Here is a 20,409-nt window from a genome sequence, read left to right on the forward strand (position 1 = left end):
ACCACGTGGTGACCAAGACACCAAGTGTAGAAGTTGGTAATGCAGCAGCTGTAACAACCACTACAACATAAACTACAACTGATTAAGCATACTTTTTGTTATGAAAGTTGCAAATTAATATGTAATAATTAAAATTAAATTCTTCATGCGGGTTCAGTATCAAATCATGAGTCTGGACACCAAGTCTCTTTAAATTCTCGGGGGTTTTTTTTTGTAGTTTATAAATGATAAGATGATCATACCTATGTAGACTGTTAGTTTTGTGGATGTCAGTGCGATAATGTTTTCCATCAAACAGGTTTTCCATCAAACAGGCCGCATACATAATTAGAAAAGTAATCCAACAAAGCAACACAAAAACATCACATTAACATTTTATCAATTGCCTTGCAAGCATACATAGGAGAGTCAGATTTAACCAACGAAAGCACCTTTTCGACATTCAACTATAATAATACCTTAAAAACTAACATCCCAATATCCCATTCACCTCTTCTTAAAAAATTTATTGTAAAATCACACATAGCTTTGTTCTTTTTTAGTTTCGTTCGTTTTTCAAAATCACACAAAAACAGATAGAATGTATATTCTAATTTCAAACAACTAAGGCTCAATAGAATACAAACATGGAATTTAAGCAATATAATCCTAATCCCATTAACACCCGATATAATAAAACAACTTATAACAACAAAACTGCATATTCATTAGTTTAAACTATCATAATTGAACTCAGAGTTCGAAAATGTTGAAGAAAAGGAGCCTGTTTTTTTGCATCCGTCGACAACTTCATCCCTTCGTTAATGGCATAAACAGGGCCCTAAAAAAACGTTGCCCTCAGAGAAATCAAGTGTGAAATCGAACAATAGAGATTCTTACATGGGCAAATTAGAATTTCTTGATCTTTACTTCAAAACGGAAGCGAGAGAGGTGTGGAGTTAGACTTGTGGCATTCAGTCTCCGGTGATGAAGATGGCAGTGGCAAGGAAAAGGAAGATTAAAAAAAGGTATGTGTGGTGTATATGTTGGAATAGATGAGGACACCACGTAGCAGGTGTAGCACGTAAAACCCAAACCTCTTGTTACAATCATCTATGCACGATGCTTAGGTAGGCAAAGCCAATTTTGAAATAAACAGTAACTATGAGTGTATAACAAAACTTGTAATTTGATATATATAATAATGTGTGCAGTGCAAAAAATAATAATATTTTTCATGTGTAGAAGCAGATTCAAACCATGGTGGCCACCACATGACCACAAACTAACTTAACGAAAACCACAAGGCCATGCTACCAAAGATCTAATTCATAACCTCATTCTACAAATATATCTTATATACAAAAAACCTATATTAACTACTTTGTGGCACCAAACTTCTCAAATATACTAACTAAAGCACCAAAAGTGTTTCCATGCTATTGGTTCATACCTTGTGTCTACGTGTACGCTTCAAAAGACTTCTCTTCTTTGCAATGTAGCGTTTACCTTTGTCATAAACAATAAAATCTGGATGATCAAGCAAAAGTAATGTTTCCTCGTAGGCATTCACATAAAATGAACCCGTTCCACTAAAATCAAGATTACCGACGTGCTTTGAATTGGGTTCATAAACGACAAGAGATGATGAATCATCAAACGGGTCACTGTGATCTTCTGCAATCTCAATTACAGGTTCACCACTCTTCCTAAATTCCAGTACGCGAAGTATTGTTGCACCCGGTACGTCAATAGTGAATAGCTTTGTAAATGACTCTGGTACACTATCCTTCATTATCCATACAACATAAACACCCTCATTCTCATCACATTCAAGCACAACAAGAGACTCCCATATATTAGAGATGGACAGATTGCACATAGACCGGTAGTATAGTAAATTATCTGGGAGGTATATTTCTCTAAATTCTTCACTTGTTATATCAAAGGACATAATCAAATTGTAGGACTCAAGTTCACCATCTATAGTACTCGTATCTGTAGCAAGCCAATAATAAAACCCATTTACGGCTTGTCTATAGCCAAATTGAATTGGTTTACGAGGCAGATTTCCATATGGACTTCTCCAGGCCCCTGTGCTCAATGTAAAAACCTCAACCTGCCATGGGATGCAAGTTACACTTTCCATGTCCTGGACACTGTTAATATGTTTAATTTTGACAATCTTAGGGTCAGTAGTCTCACGGCAAACCCCAAACCCTAGAACGGTTGAGTACATCCGTTCTTTGACATCTGCCACATTAGGCACAACAACAGCAACGGCTTTTCTGATTGAAACATTCCAAAGAACAGCTATGTCTTTTCGAACAGGCAATCACAGCTGTACAAACACAACAGACCGTGAGAGCGGTCAATTATAGCAGGAGATTGAAGCATGTTAACCAATGGGGGATGAGTAATGGAAACTCTATGACTGGGGAAGGTATCGTCATCAGCAATTGAAACATATACAAATGTATCGGTGATTATACCTCACAAGTAGATGTTGCTTCTTGGATTTCAACAGGCAAGTTGTCGGACATTTCGAATTTGGTTACTGCTGAATATCTAGGGTTCCTTTTTACAACAAGAGTGGTGTTCAAGGGAGATTTGGGGTTTGCTGCGGTGTAATAATAATTATTATATTTCCATACCATTTTTAACGGGTCCAATATTCAGATCCACTTATGCTAAGCTAGCTAATCAACCGGTCTGGACTACGGCTGTTACTTTTACTCGAAACTCAACCCGAAAAAACCCATACATGAACCTGAGCTAACCCGACTCGAATAACCCGAACCCGAGAAAAGACTAAACCGAACCAAAGTAATTCGGTTTGGTTTATAAGATTTTGGTCAACCCGAATAAACTTTTAATTTTGAAATTATATATATTTTTTATGTATAATAGGCTAAGTTTTGGCCACTAAAATTATCAAAATCTGGTTCTATCGACTTTTGTCATTATAACTATTATGGATCGATTTCTTGCTATTAATTTATGTTTTTCATTTATTACTAATAGCAATCGTAATCGAACAACCAAATCACGCACGATTGAATACGATTATAGTTCGAGTTAGTTTTACTTTTCTTTGATTATTTGTGTTATAAACAAAGAAGAATATATTGTTTTATCAAGTTAGGTTGGTTTATTATTTGATTATTTGTGTTATAAACAAAGAAGAATATATTGTTTTAACTTTAGCGTTGTACTTTTTTTGAAGAAAAAAAACTCTGGTTTCGTGTGAGTTTTTATCTAGGATACTCGAAACCCGATTAACCCAACCCGAATTACCCAAACCCAAAAAACCCATGAGAGATCTGGGTTGGGTTTTGGGTCAAGAATTAAAATTTTGAAACCCGAAGAACCCAACTCGAAAAACGAACCCGAAGAACACCCATAGTCTGGACCTGTCTAGTCTTTACATGAACTTTGGGTCGTCTCAAAGGTGTAGCTTTATTAGTTTTGCTTAGTTTCCATACCGTACCCAATAGAACAGTTCGTAACCGGTTCAAATATATTATGTGTCACACCCCATACCACGGCCTAGGCGTGCGACACTTATGTTGGTACCACATTTGTAAACATATCAGAGTTAACGTATTAAAAGCGGGCGTCTTTAAAAACATGTGGATTAAAAATATAATATTTACATTATCAAAAGACGGGATTAAAAGTTCCCATTTAGTGTTTAAGATTACTTGTTTATTTACAAACCACCATTTATATGTTATAGTTTTAACAAAAAGATCCGAGACATCGGATATCTTATGCACTTCGTCATCCCAAGCCTCTATTCTTGATTACCTGCAAAATGTTTAGAAAATACGTCAGCAACACATGCTGGTGAATATGTTGACGCTAAAATATTTTCTTTTATTTTATTACTCCTCGAACATAGTTATGTTCGGCCCATCATGGCTTAGGAATAATCAAGCATTAAAACAACATAATTATAAACTCAAGTCTCTACACTAAATACCGCAGCAAACACCGCAGCGTTCGACTTAGTTAAGTACCATTCGTATACACATGGTCATGCTCCCCGCAGGAAAGCGTAGTATGACTAGGTGTGGTGCGGTGTGCCCACCGCGTATACCACATATGTAAGGATCCAGACAAACGTACACGACAGCCTGAGGGCTAGCGTTTTTACTTTTGTTACACGTAGTCCCATGTAAACCATTTAATTCATTTGACTCGTTTTAAACAAGTTTGTAAAGTTTGGGGTGTATTCACCTTTTTTATTTGGATCAGCTTCAATACACTGTCCGAGGGTCTTTCCCTTGCTATCTAGCACCTATAATACGAGTATAATTTTTTGTTAGTCAGATATACAATCCGGCTTAAGACCTTTAGTCTTTCTATAATCTTTACCTCGATTATATTTTTCTTTACTTTAAAACCTTAGTTAAAAAGTATTCTTTTATAAATTAAAAGTCTTTCTTTTAACTTATTTTCCTTTTCTTTTCTTTTATAAGATATCCTTTAGATAATCTTATTTTACTTTTTTTTAAAGTCATACGTTTCTTCTTCTCTAAGAAACGTATTCTATTCTTTTCTTATTATTTAAGAATATTCACAATTACTTAAATAATATTTCTATAACAAAGAATTATATCATATATTCACATAGTTATATATATTTATATTATTTCTTTTCTTTTCTTAGTTATATTTTCTTTTATTTATCGAGGTATCGAGTATAACCTCGACTTAGGGTTTTAAGCTTTTTCAATATGTTATTATTATTTTATTCGGGCATCACGCCTACCTTGGTTGGGTTATGAAAACCCTACACAATCGAGCAGCACCTCAACGCCGCTTTGACTTCTTTATCTTCTTGATTAACCCTTTCTTCTCGTCACCTTTTCTTCGCACGCAAATCGAGACACCAACACTTCTTCCCACGTCGGCACGCTTTATGAGACGGGTCATTGGGATGGCAACACCTTCTTTGTTAGAACGACATCGGTATGTGGCACGAATATCGAGAAAACGTCGGTATTTTGGCACGGTTTACGAGGAATTTGGGCACGTACTTAAAGGTAATCGAGGATACACTTTTATGAATCTTAGAGAGATATTAGAGAGAGAAATGTATGCAGATTTGGGTGTGAGAAATGAGAACACCCGAAGTTGTTATTTATAGGCAAGACAGGGGACCCATCGCAATACACGATGGTCCTTCGATCATGCCATCGCGATGTAGGCATGCGCAGTCACCACTAGGGCTGCCACGTGGCGTCATGTGGCGTACGCGGCGACACGTGGCGATACATAGTGCCACCGTGTGACGCGTGGCGACACGTGTCTTGGCCTGTCAGACCACGTCATCGCGTATCGCGATGACGTTGGTTCCACGACGATCGCGCGCCGCCATGGACCACTTTTCTTGGACTCTTAACAAAGCCCTTCACGATACGAATTGGTCTTTTCAATTTCTTTGTTTTTGAATCTTCGATTTGAATTGGTCTTTCAACGAATTTTAAGTTCTCATTTATTTCAACATCTTTTAATGGCATCGCCAAAGATTCATCGGTTAAACATTTACGCAGAATTGAGACATGGAATACATCGTGTATCCGTTGCATTTCTTCGGGTAGTCGCAGGCGATATGCAACAGTCCCAATTCGCTCGAGTATTTCAAACGGTCCTATGAATCGAGGGCTAAGTTTTCCTTTCATACCGAAGCGAACTACGCCTTTCCACGGCGAGACTTTTAATAACACTTTGTCACCGACGTTGACGATCTCGGGCCGTCTTAAGTCGTTCTCGGATTTGTAAGATTTTGTCGGTTGTTTCTTGGACTATCTCGGGTCCAAACAATTGATTATCTCTTGTTTTAGACCAGCACACGGGCGTTCTACACTTTCGACCATATAATGCCTCGAATGGTGCGGTTAGAATACTCGTGTGATAGCTATTGTTATACGAGAATTCCGTTAGGGGTAAGTGGTCGTCCCAACTTCCACCTAAGTCTATCACACAAACACGGAGCATATCTTCCAACGTTTGAATTGTCCTTTCACTTTGCCCATCAGTTTGTGGATGATAGGCGGTGCTAAGGTTTAACTTTGTACCTAACGCTTGTTGGAAGCTTTTCCAAAAGTGAGACGTAAAACGACTGTCTCGATCAGAAATAATAGACAGCGGTACTCCATGCAAAGCAACGATGTTGTTCACATAGATACGCGCTAATCTATCCATTGAGTATAACTCGTTGATGGGTATTAAATGGGCGGATTTTGTTAACCTATCCATGATAACCCAAATGGCATTATGTTGACGAGTCATCTTCGGGAGTTTAGTGATGAAATCCATGGTTATTAACTCCCACTTCCAAACGGGAAGTTCGGGTTGCTGAAGCAATCCCGATGGCTTTTGGTGTTCAACATTGACTTTCAAACATGTTAGATATTTCGCAACATGCGAAGCGTTGTCCTTTTTCATCTCATTCCACCAGTAGTTCGGTTTGAGATTTTGGTACATTCTGTCACTACCGGGGTGCATCATGTACTTGGACTTGTGAGCTTTGTTCATTATCTTTTCACGCAAGTCCCCAACGATTGGTACCCAAATCCGGTTTCCCATTCTAAGTATACCATCGTCACCCTTGACTAGTGAGTCAATGGTGTCGTCACGTTTTTTGTCGGAGATCTTGTTTTCATTTATAGCTTGGAGTTGAGCGGATTTGATCTGTTCGAGAAGGTCTACTTGAAGTTCTAGTCTTAACTCTCGGACTCTTCGTGGCTTTCCATGTTCCTTACGACTCAAGGCGTCGGCCACAACGTTGGCTTTACCTTCGTGATAGATGATCTCACAGTCGTAGTCATTCAGAGTTTCCATCCAGCGCCGTTGACGCATGTTGAGTTCTTTTTGATCGAATATGTGTTTCAGACTTTTATGATCGGTATACACGATAAATCTTACTCCATAGAGATAGTGCCTCCATATCTTTAGTGCAAAGATTATGGCGCCTAACTCTAGATTGTGAGTTATGTAGTTCTTTCCGTGTACCTTGAGTTGACGAGAGGCACAAGCGATCACTTTCTTTCATTGCATTAGTACGCATCCCAAACTGGAGTGAGACGCGTCACTAAAGACAATAAAGTCCTCAGTACCTTCTGGCAAGGCCAGTATAGGGACTTGGGTAAGCTTTTGTTTAAGTATATCGAACGCCACTTGTTGTTTAGTCCCCCGTTCATTCTTGATATTTTTGCGAGTCAAAGAAGTTAGGGGAACGAATATACGAGAAAAGTTTTCGATGAAACTACCATAGTAGCCGGCCAAGCCTAAGAAACTTCGGATCTTGGTTGGCGACTTTGGGATCTCCCACTTTGAGATAGCTTCAATCTTAGCGGGGTCCACTTGAATATCATTTACGTTTATGATACGTCCAAGAAATTGCACTTCATGCAACCAGAACTCGCATTTCTAGAACTTGGCGTACAACTTCTCGGTTCTTAGTATTTCAAGTAAAGTTCGAAGATGGTTTTCATGATCAACCTTAGACTTTTAATAAATAAGTATTTCGTCGATGAATACGATAACAAATTTATCCAAGTAAGGCTTACACATTCGATTCATCATATCCATGAACGCGGATGGCGCATTAGTGAGACCAAACGGCATAACCGTGAATTCATAGTGGCCATACCTTGTTTGGAACGCGGTTTTCGGAATATCCTTGGATTGGACTTTGAGTTGATGGTAACCAGAATGAAGGTCGATTTTTGAGAAATGGCTCACACCTTGGAGTTGGACAAACAGATTGTCGATTCGATGAAGTGGATATCGATTCTTCATGGTAACTTTGTTTAGAGCTCGGTAGTCGATATACATGCGCATGGATCCATCTTTCTTCTTGACAAATAAGATTGGCGCTCCCCACGGTGATGAACTCGGTTGGATGAAACCCTTCTCAAGTAGTATGTCTAGTTGTTTCTTCAATTCTTTCATTTCGGTTGGATCTAGACGATACGGAGCTTTAGCAATCGAAACAGTACAGGGGATAAGATCGATTCTAAACTCTACTTCACGATCGGGAGGGATTCCAGGAAGTTTGTCAAGAAAAACATCGGCAAAATCAGAGAAAATAGGTACGTCCTTTATCTCCTTCGGTTTGATTCTTTGGTGACGTAGGCCATGAATGCTAAGCATCCTTGATTCAAACATTTGTTAGCCCTAATCATAGAAATTATGCTAACTTGGCCAACATCTTTGTCCCATTCAATTCGAATGGTTCGTTTATCAGGGGCTCGAAGTTTGACGGTTTTAGTATTGCAAATGATACGAGCATGGTTGTCGGATAACCAATCCGTACAAAGTACAATGTCAAAACCAGCAAGAGTCATTGGTAGCAATTGTATGGGCAGAACATAACAAGCTAACAAGATTTTTCCGTTTTCTAAAGCTTCGAAGATTTTGACGATTTCACCGCTAGCGGTCTCGACGTTTAGAGTTTTATTTAGTTTTGTTAAGGGTTCGTTTAATAGACTACAAAAGCTATAATCTATAAAACTTAAGTTGGCACCCGAATCGAATAAAACCCTAGCATATGTATCGTTAACTAAGAACGTACCGGTAATGGTTTCCGGTATGTCGGCCGCTTTTCGGGCATCGAGCATGAAGACTCTTGCATTGCCTTTCAGGGCTTGACCACTTCCACCTGCACCACCGGTCGCGGGTTTGTTCTTTGGGCACTCAAAGCTTAAATGCCTCATTTCCTTGCAGTTGAAACAAGTCATCGTCTTTTTTCAGCAATCAGCAGCGGCATGGCCGGGTATGTGACATGAATCACAAATAGTTTCAGTTGAAGACGGAGCAAAACGACATTGACCTTTGTGGTACTTTTTGCACGTCTTGCATTGTGTGGAATTAGAATTGAATCCAGTTCGGTGTTGTTTTACGCTTTCGCCCTTGAATCGGGCACTTCATCCAGTCGTTCTTTGGTCGTTGGTCGTCACGACCTTCTTGTCTTCCTCTACATTGCGGACAAGGCCACCCATGAAATATCCAGCTAACTCCATCGTGGAGTCGGCAGTTTGTGGGAGGTGTGACCTCACCATGTCGCGGATTTCACGCGGCAATCTCCATATGTATTTGGTTACTTTGCTGGACTCAGGGTTAACCAACTGAGGAATGAGTCAGCAGTACTCGTGAAATTTGGTATTATATTCACGCATATTTGTTCCTATGACCGTATGATTAAGAAATTTAGTTTGGATCTGGTCGGTTTCATGCATCGTACAAAACTTTGCCATCATCATCTCCTTGAACTCTTCCCATGACAGATTGTACAACACTTGTCGATCTTTGCTCAAAATCAACGTGTTCCACCATTCTAACGCTTCGCCCTTGAACATTTGGGCAGAGTAATGTATCTTTTCTTGATCAGATCACTTGCTTATAATCACGATTGACTACATTTCCTCGAGCCATCTTACAGTCGTAATGGTGCCTTTGTCGCCATAGAACTCCTTCGGTCCAAAATACTTGAAATCTTTGAACGAGCAACTATCGATTTTCATTTTCTTGAACTTTTGCTTGACATCAGCATCAGCATTGGATTCGTGAACACTCTCTTTAACGTGGGACGGTTTAGGTCGGGATTTGACCGATTTACGAGAGGGTTCAACAGATTGAGAGTGCTTAGATTGCCTAAACTAAGTTCTAGCTTGTGATTCTACCCTAACTTCTTCTTTTATCATTTGTTGTATTTGATTCATGTATTTGTCGGGTATTCTCTCTTCTTGTTCTTTCTCTTGTTGTTTTTCTTTATCTTTTGTTTTTTCTGCTTCTTTTCGAGAAGCTTCAACATTGTTACTTCATTAGAAGAGCGGTTGCACACAACCTTGTCTAGGCGGGCAGTCACAGTCGGACGGTTCTTCCACTGGTGTTGTCACTTCATTGGGGTTTTCCTCCTCAGGGTCCTCTTCTTCCTCTGGGTCTTCCTCTTCTTCAGGATCTTCTTCTTCCATCAACTGGGCAGTTTCCTTAACTATCGGGGGCATTCAAAAACTCTCATACGGCATCATGACTCTCATTATTGGCTTTCGGGAAGGTCCTTCGTAGTTATTGGGGTGAGAGTCAACAGAGTCAAAAGCAGAGGTTCCGGTGTGCCATCTTCGTTGGTCGGAGTGGCATTGCATCCAGTCGGACATAGGTTCCTTTTTGATTGGTCAGTTGGAGAGGAAAGCGTACGATGGATGAGGATTTTGCGGTTGATATGTTGGAACTTCGGATGGTTGGTACGTTAGGATCTCAGATGGATGATATGTTGGGACCTCGGATGGGTGGTACATCGGTATGCTTGATGGGTTGTAGCTTGAATGTCTTGGACGATCGTTCCTTTGCATTGGTGGACTATCGGATAAATTGATCGGATAAATTAATTGGTCTTGGTTGAAGAAAGACTCATAGTATCCTCACTCATGTTATCTTTTGGTAGGGGTTCAGGTATTCCAGCTCTTCGTGCATCTCGCATAAAACCATCCATGATCTTCTTGAACGACATCTATAGATTGGGTGGTTTAGATAGGGGAGGGATAGAAAAGGTTTACCAGCCTATCTTATCCCTATTTTAAATTTAACCAAGTAATAGAACATTTTTCTTATACTTGGATCGAAGCTTAGATATTTTTACTTAATACCTAATTCGCTAAGATCATTGGCTCTGATACCAACACTTGTCACACCCCAGACCACGGCCTAGGCGTGCGACACTTATGTTGGTGCCATATTTGTAAACACATCAGAGTTAACGTATTAAAAGCGGAAGTCTTTAAAAACATGTGGATTAAAAATATAATATTTACATTATCAAAAGACGGGATTAAAAGTTCTCATTTAGTGTTTAAGATTACTTGTTTATTTACAAACCACCATTTATAAGTTATAGTTTTAGCAAAAATATCAGAGCCATCGGATATCTTATGCACTTTGTCATCCCAAGCCTCTATTATTGATTACCTGCAAAATGTTTAGAAAATACGTCAGCAACACATGCTGGTGAATATGCTGACGCTAAAATATTTTCTTTTACTTGATTACCCCTCGAACATAGTTATGCTCGGCCCATCGTGGCCTAGGAATAGTCAAGCAATAAAACAACACAATTATAAACTCAAGTCTCTACACTAAATACCCCAGCAAAAACACAGCGTTCGACTTAGTTAAGTACCATTCGTATACACATGGTCATGCTCCCCGCAGGAAAGCGTAGTATGACCGGGTGTGGTGCAGTGTGCCCACCGCGTATACCACATATGTAAGGATCCAGACAAATGTAAACGACAGCCTGAGGGCTAGCGCTTTTACTTTTGTTTATAACGTTTTAGTGACACGTAGTCCCATGTAAACCATTTAATTCATTTGACTCGTTTTAAACAAGTTTGTAAAGTTTGGGGTGTATTCACCTTTTTTATTTGGATCAGCTTCAATACACTGTCACACCTATAGTACGAGTATAACTTTTTGTTAGTCGGATATACAATCCGGCTTAAGACCTTTAGTCTTTTTATAATCTTTACCTAGATTATATTTTTCTTTACTTTAAAACCTTAGTTAAAAAGTATTCTTTTATAAATTAAAAGTCTTTCTTTTAACTTATTTTTCTTTTCTTTTCTTTTATAATATAACCTTTAGATAATCTTAATTTACTTTTCTTTAAAACCCTACTTTTCTCTAAAAAGTATTCTTTTATATATTTTCTTTTATCTATCGAGGTATCGAGTATAACCTCGACTTAGGGTTTTAAGCCGTTTCAATTTGTTATTATTATTTAATTCGAGCATCATGCTTACCTTGGTCGGCTTATGAAAACCCTACACAATCGAGCAGCACTTCAAAGCCGCTTTGACTTCTTTATCTTCTTAATCAACCCTTTTGTCTCGTCACCTTTTCTTCGCACACAAATCGAGACACCAACACTTCTTCTCACGTCGGCACGCTATACGAGGCGGGTCGTTGGAACGTTGTTGGTATGTGGCACGAATATCGAGAAAACGTCGGTATTTTGGCACGGTTTATGAGGAATTTGGGCACGTACTTCGAGGTAATCGATGTAACATTTGTTATTTTTCAAATCCGAAACCCGACCCGTTTATTGTTCTTTTGACTCATTTTTTATTCGAACGTTCGTTACTAAATAAATTCCCGCATTCGTTTAAGTACATATATTTCGTTTATTTACTGATAATAACTATGAACTATATGCAATAATACCCCCTAACTAACTTAATACCACTTTTGAATCCATCCACACCTATAGACCAGGGACCAAAGTTCAATATGTTTAAAAGTTATTGTTTTTTCTTTTTCTCCTTTCTCCTTCTTCCCGTCGAGCAGCCCCCCCCCCCCCACCATTTTCTTTCTTGTTTCGCAAGACTCGGTATAATCAACGGAATTGAATTTGTATAAACGTTAAGTTATCAAAAACGCGTCCAAATCATACCTTAATTGTGTTAATGGACAACTAATTGACAGCCATTCACACCCTAACGAACCGCGACCTAAACTCGTCCCTAATCCCTATATATACTCGTCTAAAATGAAATTAAATGTACACACACCATCCTCATTCCATCATCGTTCAAACCCCCACTGTTAATTGTGTAACCGTGACCTGCAAGATCTCCATCTAGATCCCGTTAGGCCGTCGGCTGTTGTAACCAGTTCAACCTCAATCCTTCAATGTTATAGGTATTAAGTTTGTGCATTTTGCTCATTTTAATCAGTATTGCAGAAACCATAACAATTATGAACCAATAACATATCGGATTAACGGATTGAATGTTTAGGGTTCTTATAAATTTTGGGGGTTTAGGGCAATCTGTTTATAAATATTTATTCTAACACTTCAACGAAATACCACCCTAGACTAGTAGGCTGCTGATGTGCGTTTAACTTCCTAAGCCGCCCACTGGCGCGGGTTAGAGTCCCTGCCAGCCCTTTTTTTAACTATTTTCTTTTAATTGTTTTATTTATTTTAGAAGGTTTATAAATCATTATAGTTAATAGTAAATATCAAATAAAAACTCATTTTATTAAACCGACATATAAACCGATATTTTCTTTCGAACTCAGGTTAAAAGCCATCAATATATATATATATGTATGTATGTATATTTTTATATGTGTAATAGATTATTTAAGGTTTTAATATTCGAAAAGGGTTTTAAGTTAATATGTACATTTAAAAAGAAGTTGTAAACAAAAATAGTTTAATGAAATCTTGTTAATTAACAAGTATTTTATAAAATTTCATATTTTATACCGGTGTTATTATTTATTATCAATTATTCGCAATGTTAATCTTAAAATGAAATCTTTATTAATAATAAGAACATATATAAACATTAAATGTATTTTCACCTTAAACTAATTATTTTAAACAAATCTCTTTATATGATTTATCCAAAGTCTTATAAATATTTACTTTATGTAATTTTGTATAACTAAAATAATGTTATTTATGATAAACCGTTGTTAAATAAAAGTAATAAAAATTGATAATAAGTCTAAATCAGATTTATTTCCAAAAGAACTCTCCCGATCATAAATCCCGAACCTCTATCTAGTTTAGGATCGTGATAGAATTCATATTTAACTTCCGTAATTTTTCTTTATTAGGATATCTCGTCAGTATTTTCCCAGAGAGCTTGATCTTTCTTCTGTGCCTTGACGTGTCATTTCTTTTGCTTATTTTTCTAATGTGAGTTTACATACCCCTTTTTATCTTTTATACATTTTGTGGGGTGGCATGTATGGCCTATTTAAATTACTCATTTTTATTTACTTATCTATTTATAACACAATTCAATATATGTCATGTGTGATTATTGCATGCTCTATGATAATGCTCTATGTGCTCAATTGTTTATTTTATGTTTGGTGGTTGGTATCTCATCCTCATCTATCCTCATATAGTATGATCATACATTTACCCAAGTACTTTGATTTCGATCAATAAGAACGGGTTCACATCTATTTAGCTGTTTACATTTTCATAAGAATTGTAATACTCATCATTTACATATGAATTGTGATTTTTCTATATATATAAAAAAACTAAAACTTATGTATTCTCACCAACATTCGTGTTGACAAACTCTATTTTCATACATATTACAGGTACAAGTAGTTGATATTATTCAAGTTAGAAGACAATAGTTGACCTTAGGATATTATTCAACATACAAGAATATGATGTAATTGTTATAATTATTGAATTTATGTACGTATTTATTGTTAATGAAATTAAATAATTATTGTCGCTTTAATTTGTGTCTTTTGAGCTACTGTCCAATCAATACGTTACGCCCCGGCATGTTCCGCCTTTGGTCGGGGTGCGGCAGATTGGTATTAGAGCCGAAGGCTATAAGATAGGTGGTTAGATATAACGGCCCAGTAGCATGCTTAGGATCCTTATACGTGATATGCCTTTACGTGTTTGCACCCTGAATTATATTATTGATTGCCGTAGCTTAAATACTATTTAATGATTTAATATAATTCTTGTACACAAAAGCACACACTTAATCCGAGGCTATGCCTCACTCTCAAAATTGTTTTCAAAACTTTAGGATGATTTTTTTTTTTTAAATGAGAAATTCCTTAAGAAATCCCGCCTTTTTAAACCCCCCCCCCCCCTTGAGGATGATTCGTGGGACGGGTATGTAGGAACTGCAAGAGGGACGCACTTGTTTACCGAACCCTTGACACCAAGGCTTGCGAGCCTAAGGAAGTCAAATGCGCATAAATCTCAATCAACTGCGAGACCTGGTTGCCTTCCTGGAGTGTTCGGTAAGGGTGTGGAACTTATTAGGCCAAAACATATCACACCAAACGTACCCGAATCTGCTGCCCTCATTGTATCAACTGTGGTCATGTGACGATCACACTCTTAAATCAACGATGAGATTTTTGTTTAAATTTTTCTAAATTGTTAAGAACGAATATTTTCTCAAATTCTCAATTTCATCAATACTCTAATTTAAGGTTATTAAAATTTTATTTTGTATTCTCATGAATTTTCACAAAACTCGAAATTTCACGTAGTTATACAAATTTTTTTTCTCAAAACATAATAATTTTTTCACGTGTCGTCATTGTAGCATGTCTTCTTCCGCCTTATCAACCGTAACCATCGCACCAGCAACTCGGGTCGTAGCATGTCATCCTGCATCGCTAAGGGAATCGTGGAAGCCCTCCCAACAATCATCTCTCTACTCCAAACTATGAATGCTCCTACATCATCCACAACTCCGAACCCAATTTCTTGCTCCATCAAACAATTCAAGAGTGTCAACCCGCCCGAATACTTCGGTATCGATGGTGCTACTATTCTTCTCCAGTGGTTCGAAGAAATGGAGAGCGTTTTCCTCCACTGTGAATGTCCTGAGGACAAGAAAACCACTTACGCCTCTAGCGTACTCAAGAAGAATGCCCTCAATTGGTGGAACGGTGAGAAGCGCACGCTTAGCGCTGAGGTTGCCATGCCCTTGCCATGGGATGAGCTCAAGAAACTCTTGCTCAAGAATTTTTGCCCGAAACATGAGCTTCGGAAGTTGGAAGAGGAGTTTTGGAATTTGAAACAAGAAAGTGGTAATCACACCATCTACAACGATCGTTTCCATGAACTGAGTCTTCTCATCCCCCACATGGTCACTCCCCTTGAACGTTCAATAGACAAGTACATCTCAGGTTTGCCTATGCAAATCCGAGATTCCGTCCTAAGTCGTGACCCTCAGACCCTCCATGATGCCATCACCTTAGCCAGTACCCTCACCGAAAACCACGTTAAGGCCGAGACCTTGACGCGGAAGAATTCCAAGAAGCCCAATGATAAGCCTGCATCCAAGCCCACCAAAGAACCCCAACCCGAATCTTCCAAACCCGAGTCTTCTAAGCCCGAATCCTTCAAGCACAACAGCAACAACTCTCCCCACTACCGCAACAATAAAAGAAAGTCCAATTCCCAAAACTATGTCTTGGCCCAATCGCAATCCCAACCCACCAAAAAGCCCTACACAGGACCCCACCCATTATGTGATACGTGTAAATTTCACCATTCGCCTAACCTCAAGTGTCTTCAATGCACCCATTGCGATCGATTCGGTCACCTCTTTACCACATGCCATGAACGCAACCAACTCATGATGCAACCATTTACCTCACCTCTTACCCAACCCTTTCCTTATGCTCAATCGTTTACTCATGAACCCTCAACTATTAGAGCTTGTTACAATTGTGAAGACCCTAACCATTATCGCAATGCATGTCCAAGACTCTCACACATAACCAAATTCAATCCTACCTAACCCAACCCGCTCAATATCAAACTTACCAAGCCCAAGTAAATCAACTTCAACCAATCCAAGCTCAACCCATCTGTCACACCCCAACCTACGGCGGAAATGTCGGGGCGCGAACTGATTGTCACAGCTCTCAAGGTTACTATCATGCACAATATAAGTTTCAATATCTATTTAATAATTTCAAATAATTCAAGTACAAAATACAACTTATTAAACAAACAACAATTACAAATTAAATTCTTGATCGTATTTCTAACTTAAATTCTTCACTAGGTCTTCACCAACCTGCATTAAATTTCTACGATAACCTGCATATGCGTTAAAATAGAATTTTGTCAACAACACATGTTGAGTGAGCAACACACCAGTTTAGTTGTACATATAGTATATATAACAAAATACGTAGATGCAACAAGTCATATGAGAATAACAAATTAACCAAATGAGCAAGTATAACTGATATGTCGAGATGCACAAGGCTATAACGACTAGCGTATGATCATACTAGACTGAGATTATGTTGGACCTCTCCGAATGTGGAAGCATACAAAGCAAATAAGCACATAAACAAGTAAGGTATAAGTTGTTAACACATAAGACAATAGTTGCAGTTTTGAGAATAAGTATATATATGAGAAATATAAGTTTTACGCATATATCCCCAAAACGAGTAAAAAGAGGGGGATGTGGTACTCACCTCGATAGACGAACAAAGTGGAAAGGGAAATCAAGAGTGATGACTGCGGATCACGCGTTGAAGATAAAGCCTAATAAGGATATAGAATACAAAGGTATTAAGTTAATGAATCGAATAGGAGAGTCGATAGTTATAATATTTATTAAGTTTATATTGCATTATTAGTTTGTAAAAATCCTTTTAAAAATATATCATTAATATATATAATATTTTATTATACATAAAAATATTATAATAGTTTATATAATTAAAATACATCCTTATATAATTAACTAATTTGTCAAAAATATAAGTATAAAAATTTCTTCCCTTTTTAATATATATTAACTTACGATCCAAGATATAAAATGCATGGTATTGACTATAAATGCCAATACATATATGTATATCTACATATTCATATATATAAAAATGAATCTTTATTCATAGTCGGTTTTATAAAATACTAAGGTATAATATATATTTTAATTATATACTTTAAATAAGCATCATTTTTAAATTAAAACCTTTAGGAAACTTTTAATAATCCAACATATATACGCATATATAGATACATAGTTTTAACAAAGATTAGGAAAAGTGCTCGGTTAATATGTCGGTTTAACAAAATAATTAATCAAAGGTTATATAATATTTATAATATTAATGACATGATTTAATATATTAAATATATGAACTAAAACACAAAAAAAAAGATAATAGCAATAAAAACGGGCTGGTCGTGACTCGAACACGCGCAAATGGCCGGCACAGCGAGTTTTACGCACACCCCTAGCCACTGGGCTAGAGGGTTTAGTTGGTTAAGATCTGATACGAGATTTAGATGAGCAGATGACAACATAACCATATTGTACACATGAACCCTAGCTCGTTAATCGGCCAAATCATTCTACGTTTGGCCGATTAACCATAGGGTTAATAAATATTACACTAGGACGAACTCAACAATATAATAATTACCTCTTAATATTGCGTATTGACTGTTAAATCGATTGAAACAGAGCCGGCCAATATGGGTTTAAGAACACGATTAACGAAGGTAGGATGATAAAATTGTGTATAGGGTTAAGGATGGCGACGACATGAGAACCCTAACTATCAGTTTAATTTAAATAATATGATCATTTATATAGAATTTAGGATTAGGGTTTATAGTCGGTTCTAGAATGATCGGATTCGATACTTGCGGATCACGAACACATAATTAACCAATGGGGTTTCAATCGCGACTGGTTAAAGGTTGTAAAGACGGGATTAATTGAATTATATTGATCTCTAACATGAATTCCCCAAAAATTCTATGAACGGTTTAACTAGATATGCTAATACGAATCTTTTTTATCTAATTTCCTAATCAACGAAGTCGTTGAGGCCAAAAATGGCAAGAAGAATAATATTATCGATCTAATTTCCATGATTATGACGAATATTAAGGTTCAAGTCAAGAAATTAGTACATGGGTTCCGAAAACGGGTCTAGGGTGTGGGTATTCGGGTCTGATAAGGGGTAATTGGGTTAAAGGGTTGCAATATAATAGATACTGTAGTTTAGTCCTTATAGATTAGAGATGGAAACATTTAGGGGTAAAAGTATAGATAAGGGTACAAAATGCATATCTTTGAAAGTTATTTATATATATTTTTTAATATTAAATAAATATGATAAGAATTAATAATAAAAAAATAATAATTATTCGACAACCGCGATATTTTATTTGTGAAATTTATCGAACGTAAAACGAGTAGGGTTTAACTAAATATTAATTATGAAAAGTCCGAGTTGTTACACCATCCAAGCAATTCAAGCCCAACCCATTCAACCACTTCAAGTCAACCAAATCCCAATCAACCAACCAACCTCAAGTGACCAAGCTACTCAGGGATAAGTGTGTTACATCAGCGATTCCCAAGTCTAAGCCTAACTCTTTATGAAGACATGCTACGCAAAAGACGTTTCTTTTATTTAGTTCTTTTCATTTAAATCTAATGTAATTGACTTCCTTAAATCTCCAGTTTTGTTATGAATGAGAATTTTGGTTACGTATAATGGCATTCAATCTCTCAATTATTCCTATTATGTCGTTCAGTGCACTATTTGTTGTTACACAATTTATTATCATGATTTAAGTGGTCTATGACCGGTTATTTACCGGGACTATGTGCATGGCGATGTGCATAGTTATCTAATAGTACCGTATTTGTATCATAAACTACCTATGACCGATTTCCTACAAACGTTTTGGAAATTGGGGCTATGAACATGTGTTGTACATAGTTATCTAATAGGAGTCACATGTACAAATTTTATTTCGATATTTTAATACATGGCTACCCAACCCCCCCCCCCAACTCACCGCATTCTCACTGTACTCTTACCTCATCACATCGATCTTATAATATTGGTTTCAAACCTTACCTATTATAGTATTCATAAGTCATGTGATTCGTTTGTTGTGTGAACCGATTATTACGTGAATTTGTCGTCATCTCAAGTATTTTCTCTACATCGTATGTGTAAGTTACTTATATAATTTCAAAATTTTCCTCTATCTATTTATTTTGTGGTTATTACTCTTGATGGTTAACTTCAACAATTTTGTCATTTTTTTACTAGTTAATTGTGTTCATCAATTTTCATTCAATTTTTAGTTCATTGCTCTTGATCAAATGATTTAAAAAGTATTCTTTTACATTGTTTTCCAACCCGCACAACGGGACGACCTATGTGCATCATGCGACGACCTAAATAATTATGAGTGCACGCATAATTATCGAAGTCCTCGCATGGAACTCATAGTGAATACGGTTGTGTGACATAACTCGGAACCTAGGGTGATTTTGGGTAATGGTACAAATATCGATGTGATAAGGGCATGGTGGATACGCCGCTGGTACATCCTATATATAAGTGTCCTTATCATAGCTTTCCATTTGTAGCGTTATTCGGGTCATTCAAAGACCTGTCTTAATTTTATAAAAAAAAATTAAAAATTAAAAAAAAATTCCTTTGTCTTCTTCTTTATGTTATGTTTTTTTTTTCTTTTTCTTAATTTCGGGACGAAATTTCCAAAAAGTTGTGAATACTGTAACATTCATTATTTTTCAAATTCGAAACCCGGCCCGTTTATTGTTATTTTGCCTTATTTATTATTCGAACGTCCGTTACTAAATAAATTCCCGCATTCATTTAAGTACATATATTTTGTTTATTTATTGATGATAACTATGAACTATATGCAATAATACCCCCTAACTAACTAATACCACTTTTGAATCCACACCTATAGACTAGGGACCAAAATGTAATTTATTTAAAAGTTACTTTTTTTTTCTTTTTCTCCTTTCTCCTTCTTCCCGTCGAGCAGCCCCCCCCCCCTTTCTTTCTTGTTTCTCAAAACTCGGCATAATA

General features: G+C 37.0%; 1 pseudogene; it reads right to left on the reverse strand.

Moving 5' to 3' along the window:
- Positions 1 to 1,432: 1,432 nt before the first annotated feature.
- On the reverse strand, positions 1,433 to 9,998 carry LOC143596949 (uncharacterized; annotated as a pseudogene).
- Positions 9,999 to 20,409: the final 10,411 nt, after the last annotated feature.

The sequence above is a fragment of the Bidens hawaiensis genome, unplaced genomic scaffold (assembly GCF_021521415.1).
Source record: "Bidens hawaiensis isolate Kalapana, Puna unplaced genomic scaffold, B.hawaiensis_p1.1 tig00047400_1, whole genome shotgun sequence".
Taxonomy (NCBI): Eukaryota; Viridiplantae; Streptophyta; class Magnoliopsida; order Asterales; family Asteraceae; genus Bidens; species Bidens hawaiensis.